Genomic DNA, 8,819 nt, shown 5'->3' with positions numbered 1-8,819 from the left:
CCCGGGAGCACTTCCAGGCTGAGCACCGGGAGAAGGAGATGCGAGGGAAGCCAGAGGCGGGTCGGGTACCCACTCTCCCCGCATCCCACCCTGCCTCTTATCCGACCTGCTTTTTGAAATGTCTCTATAGTCATCGTGAAACAGAAAACTACCCAAGTTCAGCCCTCCCTGTTTCTTTCATGGTCCTGCTGGAAGGCCACCTCTGCAAATTCATTAGGGACAGGAGCTACCTGTAAGGACACAGGCAGGTGCAGCGCTGAACCCTCACCTGCGGGGCCCAAGTTTCTTCACCTGTAAGGAGGATTCAGAGAGGCTCTTCTGTGGGTTGGTTGGTGTCGTTCAGTCGCTCAGTTGTGTCCGACTCTTGGCGATCCCATGAACTGCAGCACGCCAGGCTTCCGTGTCCTTCACCATCTCCCAGAACTTGCTCAAACTCATGTCCATTGAGTCGGTGATGTCATACAATCATCTCATCCTCTGTCCTCCCCTTCTCCCACCTTCAATCTTTCCCAGCATCAGGGTCTTTTCAAATGAGTCAGTTCTTCGCATCAGGTGGCCAAAGTGTTGGAGCTTCAGCTTCAGCATCAGTCCTTCCAATGAATATTCAGGACTGATTTCCTTTAGGATGGACTGGTTGGATCTCCTTGCTGTCCAAGGGACCCTCAAGAGTCTTCTCCAACACCATAGTTCAAAAGCATTGATCATTCGGTGCCCAGCCTTTTTTATGGTCCAACTCTCACATCCATAAATGACTACTGGAAAAACCATAACTTTGACTATAGGGAAATGCCCAGGCGGGTGGGGGTGGCAGCCCCCAGGCACAGGGCAAGGCCGGCTGTGAGTTACCCTCTCCCCTGCTAGACCTGGCCTGGACACTAGAATGGTTTTTCTGGAGAACAACACTTAGGGGAGGGCCTTGGGCGTGGAGATGGGTGGAGTTTGAGGAAGTACTTTCAAGTCCTCAGAAATCTTGGTTCCACTGGGTCTCTTTTCCGTTATATCAAGGGCCCTGGGATCCCAGGGGTGGCTGTGCCTGCACTTTCCCACGAGAGGGCAGCAGCTGCCAAAGCCTCTGGACAGGAACCCAGAGTCTGGGGAGCAGCCGCGCAGTCCTTGGAGATGACTGCCAGCCCCAGGGCAGGGCACCGCCCAGGTCTGGGATGTCAGGGGGAATTTAGCGGGTACTTAGCACCCAATGTGTGCTGGACTTGGTGCCATGAAATTCATGCCATCCTATTTCATCCTCAAGCCACCCAATGAGGCTTGTTTGACTCATTTTAAAATTGAGGAACCTGGGAATTCCTTAGAGGTCCAGTGGTTAGGGGGCTTCCCAGGTGGCTCAGTGTAAAGAATCCTCCTGCCAATGCAGGAGATGCAAGAGATGTGAGTCAAGAAGATCCCCTGGAGTGGGAAATGACAACCCACTCCAGTATTCTTGCCTGGAAAATTTCATGGATAGAGGAGCCTGGTGGGCTACAGTCCATGGGGTCGCAAAGAGTCGGGTGCAACTGAGCGCACAGGCACGCACACCAGTGCTTAGGACTCTGTGTGTTCCCTGCTGGGGCCCAGGTTTGCTTCCTGGGCCAATAACTAAGATTCTGCAAGCCACAAGGCAGTGCCCTCATAGAAATAATAATAAATTAAAATTGAGGAGCCTGAGCCCTGACACCCAGGTCTATCTGAGTCCAAATCTCTTGCCATGCTGCCTCTCGGGATGATCCAGCTGACTGAGTGGTGGGGGTGGCACTGGTCTCTACCACCACTTCTGTCCTTCATGGGTAACCAGCCATGACAGTGCCATGTGAGCAGGGTCCTGCCTTCCTAGTGCCCATAAATGACCTGGCACATAGTGGGCACTCTCATGTCTTTTGAATGACTGACACCCAGGGACTAAGAGTTGTGGACCCTGGACCCAGCCCTTGCCCAGCTTTCTGGCCCCCCATTCTCCGAGGGACCCACAGAGGCCTGACATCTGGTGTTGGCTTCTGAAGGCGTCCCACTGTGCCACTTCCAACTCATTATTGCTGATGTTTAGGGACACCCTGCATACGACAGATGCTATTAGAAAACCAAATTCCGTTCTTTCAGGAAGCAAAGCTAACAGAGCACAAAGCAGGTTGGGGGAAGATTGATGAGTCAAGTCCCCTGGAAAATAAATGAGGGGCGTTTTCTTCACCAGATCACTTTTACTTATTACACTTGATTTTTGTGAAAGACACAGGACCCCACTGGTCTCGGTGGCCCAGGGCTGGAGAGATGTGACTGAGATTGGGAGGGGGCATGTCTCTCAAAGCTGTGGGGTTTCTGGGCAGAGGGGGAGCGGAGAGGGGTGGACTTACAAGATTTGACTCAAGTCAGTGAAACTCTGGAAAAAGGGTCAATCTTGGGATCCAGCTCTGGGGAGACATCAGCTCTGGCCTTGGCAGTGTCCCGCTGGTGGGCACCCTTCCCAGGAGGCCTTGCCTCCAAGCCAAGGACCGGGGCACAGCAGGACAGAGCCTTGAGAGATTGGGCCAGCAGGGCGCCTGTAGCCAGGGGCAGCCCTGCAGGAGGTCTTTGGCACCTCCCATGTGGGCACGGTGATATTTGGTAGTAGCACCAAGGTAAGTGGCGTGTTGGCCATATCCTTCTCACCCATTAGCAGGGAGATCACTCATTCACCTACTCAACGAACGGTTACTGAGGGTCTTCTATCGTCTGTTCTGGGCACTGGAGAGCCATCAGAGGATAAAGCGAATCTCTGATCTTTTTTTTATTGAATTAAAATTTTAATTAATTTTAAAAAAGGAAGATCTTGAGAAGGATCCTGGTATTGGCAGTGAGACACTGAAGGTCTATGATCTCAGGTCTAAAGAAAAAGAGTAGACTAGCCAGTGGTTACCCTCCCAGCCGCCACTTGACATTCATTTCAGTTCATTCCAGGAGGACAGAGAAGGGCGGGGAGGTAGGGAGCGTCTCAGCAAAGCTGGCTTCAGCTCTGGTCATCTCACCTACCCACTGCATTTAAGGAGCTCCAGGTTAAGAGTTTCAGAACATAAGGCACCTAGTCCGTCACTCAGGAGAAGGGAAGTCATTCCAGGTTTCCAGAAATCTCCTATCTCAGATCTGAGAGTGTCCAGGGTTTCAGCTGAGCTTTTCAGGCCAACCAGCAGTTACTTGGTTAGTCCTGTGGCCTTGACCCCATCTCTGGGAAGGGCTACAGTCAGAGGGAGTAGGGCGAGTCTAGCCTCCAAGCCTTTGGAGGCACAGTTAGATAGCGAAAAGAAGGACCCTGGGCTCACTGATTCTAGAAGCGAAACTGGTGTGGGCAGCATCTCTCCTGGGCTGGACAGAGTGGAGGCTGGACACACAGCACATCTGTCCCTATTGCAGCTACCAGCCCCAAGAATTGCTCCCCGGCCTGTCTTGGCTTCCCTTGGTCTCAGCTGCCCCTGAGATGCGCCTGTCGTGGCAAGTCCATCTCCAGCCCGCATATCTCCAGGGCCGATGTGAATCAGGTGGACAAAGTTCATTGGTTCCCCAACTACAGCCCAGTCAGTCCGGCTCCTCTTGTTCAGCTCGGGTTTCTCTACCATGCAGCAGCCTGGTTTGTCCCAAATTCCCTCACATTCCCTGATGGTTCCGGGTTGACCGATCTGCCTGGGGCCCCAGAGGATTCTTGCTTTGATGCCCAGACTGCCCCCTCCTCACTCCCCTCAGGTGTAAAAACACCCTGAGTATACTCAGCTGGACAGGTCTAGAGCAAGTAGAGTCCTCGGAGCCCTTAGCTGAGCAGGGAAGGTCGGTGTCTTGGACCCCGAGAGACTAGCAGGGTCAGGGAGTGGGGTGGGCAGGCCGGCACAAGATTCTGTCTCCCACTGACTTGGAACCCTGTTCTGCTCTGGCTTGAGCTGTCTGGCCGCAGCTGGTGTGTGGGGGGGTGGTTCCCACTCCATGCCCGCCAGGGTGGAGTTTCCGGGCTCGCTCCTCAATGCAATGGGGGAGCCAAGGGCCAGAGTCTCTGGTCATCTGGGCAAATCAGCGAAAACTCTGACTCCCGGGAAGTGAGTGCCTGGCGAGAGGGATGCATGCAGAGGAGGGTCCCCTTGGCTGTCAGGAGGGGTTAAGAGAAGCTTCACAGAGCCGATGTCCAGCCGGGTCCGAATGCGGGAGCTCACTGGGTGGAGCACTGGGAAGAACATTCCAGGGGCAGGCAGAACAGAGGCAGAGGCCCCGGGGCACGTCTATGGCTTTGTGAGGATGTAGTCCCGTGGGTCTGGGCAGAGGGGATTCAGGGCAGAGGTGGGGTGCTGTGAAGGGAGAGGCGGCAGGAAAGACACGCTGAGCTCCACCCAGCTTGTGAAAAGCTTGGACTTCACGCTGGGGCAGTGCAGTCACAGTAGGCCAGGACCTTCCGCCACTGAGGCACCTTCAGATGCTGGGGACCCGTCCCTGATCCCGTGTCCTGGCTTCTGCCTGGAGGCACAGGAGTTCCATGTTCACACCCCGGGTGTCCATGCAGACACTCCCACTGCTCCCCTGGAAGAGGAGGCAAATGGCCTTGGTGCCGGGTCACGGCCTCATACCCCAGCTGTGGCTCTCTCCCTCTCACACACCCACGTCCACACCTGCCTGCCTTCTGGAAGCTTCCTCTTTTCTTCTGCTCCCTGTGTCTCTGGGGTACAGGCGCCAGGAAAAAGTCTCTCTCCTGCAGGGGTCTCTGGCGCTCTCCAAGGAGTAAAACCAAATGATTTTTCTACAGTAGCTCTAGATGGCTAGTGTAAAGTTGGCTCAGTGGGAAAGAATCCACCTGTAACACAGGAGATGCAGGTCCAGTCTCTAGATCAGGAAGATCCCTTGTAGAAGTGAAGTGAAGTGAAGTGAATGTTGTTCAGTCTTGTCCGACTCTTTGTGACACCGTGGACTATAGAGTCTATGGAATTCTCCAGGCCAGACTACTGGAGTGGGTAGCTGTTCTCTTCTCCAGGGGATCTTCCCAACCCAGGGATCGAACCCAGGTCTCCCACATTGCAGGCGGATTCTTTACCAGCTGAGTCACCAGGGAAGCCCACCTGGAGAAGGAAATGGCAACCAGCTCCTGTATTCTTGACTGAGAAATCCCATGGACAGAGGAGCCTGGTGGGGCATAGTCCTTGGGGGTCGCAAAGAGCTGGACACTACTTAGCAGTTGAACATGCACGCACACTGGCTACTGGGATAACAGACCTGGTGGGGGTGGGGGTGGGGTGAGCGGGTAGTGAGAGCCATTTGGCTCTGTTTTCTTGTGTTTCTCCTCTATCGTCTCAGTTCAGTTCAGTTCATTTCAGTCGCTCAGTTATGTCTGACTCTTAGCGACCCCATGGACTGCAGCGTGCCAGGCTTCCCTGTCCATCACCAACTCCTGGAGCTTACTCAAACTCATGTCCATCAAGTCGGTGATGCCATCCAACCATCTCATCCTCTGTCATCCCCTTCTCCTCCCACCTTCAATCTTTCCCAACATCAGGGTCTTTTCAAATGAGTCAGTTCTTCGCATCAGGTGGCCAAAGTATTGCAGTTTCAGCTTCAGCATCAATCCATCCAATGAATATTCAGGGCTGATCTCCTTTAGGATGGACTTTTTGGATCTCCTTACAAGTTCAAGGGACTCTCAAGAGTCTTCTCCAACACCACAGTTCAAAAGCATCAATTCTTCGGCTCTCAGCTTTCTTCACAGTCCAACTCTCACATCCATACATGACCACTGGAAAAACCATAGCCTTGACTAGACAGACCTTTGTTGGCAAAGTAATGTCTCTGCTTTTCAATATGCTGTCTAGGTTGGTCATAACTTTTCTTCCAAGGAGCAAGCGTCTTTTAATTTCACGGCTGCAGTCACCATCTGCAGTGATTTTGGAGCCCAAGAAAATAAACTCTCTCTGTTTCCATTGTTTCCCCATCTATTTGCCTTCAAGTGATGGGACCGGATGCCACAATCTTAGTTTTCTCAATGTTGAGTTTTAAACCAACTTTTTCACTCTCCTCTTTCACTTTCATCAAGAGGCTTTTTAGTTCTTCTTCACTTTCTGCCATAAGGGTAGTGTCATCTGCATATCTGAGGTTATTGATATTTCTCCCAGAAATCTTGATTCCAGCTTGTGCTTCATCTAGCCCAGCATTTCACATGATGTACTCTGCATATAAGTTAAATAAGCAGGGTAACAATATACAGCCTTGATGTATTCCTTTTTCTATTTGGAACCAGTCTGTTGTTCCATGTCCAGTTCTAACTGCTGCTTCTTGACCTGCTTACAGGTTTCTCAGGAGGCAGGTCAGGTGGTCTGGTGTTCCCATCTCTTTAAGAATTTTCCACGGTTTGTTGTGATCCACACAGTCAAAGGCTTTGGCGTAGTTAATAAAGTAGAAGTAGATGTTTTTCTGGAATTCTCTTGCTTTTTCGATAATCCAACAAACGTTGGCCATTTGATCTCTGGTTCCTCTGCCTTTTCTAAATCCAGCTTGAACATCTGGAAGTTCACAGTTTATACACTGTTGAAGCCTGGCTTAGAGAATTTTGAGCATTACTTTTCTAGTGTGTGAGATGAGTGCAATTGTGTGGTAGTTTGAACATTCTTTGGCATTGCCTTTCTTTGGGATTAGAATGAAAACACCTTTTCCAGTCCTGTGGCCACTGCTGAGTTTTCCAAATTTGCTGGCATATTGAGGGCAGCACTTTCACAGCATCATCTTTTAGGATTTGGAATAGCTCAACTGGAATTCCATCACCTCCACTAGTTTTGTTTGTAGTGATGCTTCCTAAGGCCCACTTGACTTCACATTCCAGGATGTCTGGCTTTAGGTGAGTGAATCACACCATCGTGGTTATCTGGGTCATGAAGATCTTTTTTGTGTAGTTCTTCTGTGTATTCTTGCCTCCTCTTCTTAATATCTTCTGCTTCTGTTAGGTCCATACCATTTGTGTCCTTTATTGAGCCCATCTTTGCATGAAATGTTCCTTTGGTATCTCTAATTTTCTTGAAGAGATCTCTAGTCTTTTCCATTCTATTGTTTTCCTCTATTTCTCTGCATTGATCACTGAGGAAGGCTTTCTTATCTCTCCTTGCTATTCTTTGGAACTCTGCATTCAGATGGGTATATCTTTCCTCTTCTCCTTTGCCTTTAGCTTCTCTTCTTTTCTCAGCTATTTATAAGGTCTTCTATCATCTAGGACCTTGGAAAGTCAGAGGGGTGATTTGCCTCACACCCAACACTAGCATCTTGGCAGCCAGTAATCAGTCCAGTGTTCCACATGGGAGCAAAGTGTCGCTTGGGAAAACCGAGGCTTCTGTTGGCATTGCAGGAGTGGCTTTACCTGCCTGGACCCCATGGGCCTCTCAACAAATAAGTACCTACTCTGTGACGGTCCAGGAGCACAGCAGGGAAGAAGACAGACTGGGTACTTCCTCCCTGGACCTAAATATTCTAGCAGGGGGAGAGAGATGATGAACACCCAGAGAAGATGGTTTCAGATAATAGTGGACACGAAGAGGTAAGACAATGTGGCGTGGGGTGATGCAGGCAGCGGTGCGTGGCTTCAGCTAGCAGCTCATGTTTACACTGCAGCCTGAGGGGGAAGAAGAGGCCATTGTTTGGAGAATGGAGGCAAGGACATCCCAGGCCGAGAGAAGAGGAACCGGCAAGTGCAAAGGCCCGGAGGTAGAAACAAGCTTGGTGTGTTCAAGAAACGTGAAGAAGGCAGAGCGCGTCATCGAGAGAGTGACAAGAGAAAAGGTTGGTGACAGAGGCTAGGGCCATGTCATCGAGAATCTTGCAGGCTGTGGCGACACGTTTCAGTTAGATATGATGGGAAGCCCTTTCAGGTGTTAAGCAGGGGGAGTGACATGTGATTTTATTTTATTCATTTATGCATCTGTGCTGGGTCCCAGCTCGTGGGAATCTTCCATCTCCCTTGCAGCACGTGGAATCTTTAGTTGGAGCATTTCAAATTCTTAGTTGTGGCATGTGGGATCTAGTTCCCTGGTCAGGGATCGACTCCACACCCCACTGCATTGGGAGAGCAGAATCTTAGCCACTGGACGCCCTAGAGAAGTCTCTGTGATTTGTTTTTGAAAAGACCTTTTTTTAATAGCCAAAAAAGAGAAATAACCCAGATTTCTATTGATGAGTGGATAAACAAAATGTGGTATAGCCAAACACTGGGTGTTATTCAGCAATTAAAAGGAGTGAAGCGCTGATGTGTGTTACAGCGTGAACAAACCTCAGAAACATTACATTGAATGAAAGAAGCCAGACACAGAGACCACATATTGTGTGAGTCCATTTATATGAAATGTCCAGAACAGGCAGATCTACGGAGACGTTAAGTACATTAGTGGTTGCCTGGGGCGGGAGTGGGGAACGGGGAGGAGAAAGGATGTGCTAATGGATACAGCGTTCTTTTGGGGGGTATTGAATGTTCTAAAATTAGATTGTGGTGATGCTTGTACAACTCTGTGAATATACTAAGAAACATGAATCGTATGCTCTAAGTGGGTGAATTTTATGGCGTATGAATTAGAATTCAATAAAGTGTTTTCTGGGTAGAGAAGAGACTGAGGAGAGCAGGAGTGGAAGGAGGGAGCCAAGAGGCTCATTTAGTCCCCTTGCTGGGCTGGTGAGGAGCTGGAAAGAGGTGGGAAGATGCAGTCAGCCATGTGGTGGTGGAGACAGGGCTTGCTGATGGCTGAGGGGAGGGTGGTGAGACCAAAGACAAGCATCGATTAGGGCTTGAGCTTGGGTGAAGGAGGAAACAGAACAGGCTCTATCTTGAAAACAGGACTCCATCTTGAGCCGGACTGTGG

The sequence above is a fragment of the Bison bison genome, unplaced genomic scaffold (genome assembly GCF_000754665.1).
Source record: "Bison bison bison isolate TAMUID 2011002044 unplaced genomic scaffold, Bison_UMD1.0 scf7180017864516, whole genome shotgun sequence".
In the NCBI taxonomy this organism is placed as follows: Eukaryota; Metazoa; Chordata; class Mammalia; order Artiodactyla; family Bovidae; genus Bison; species Bison bison.
This window is presented reverse-complemented; position numbering follows the sequence as displayed.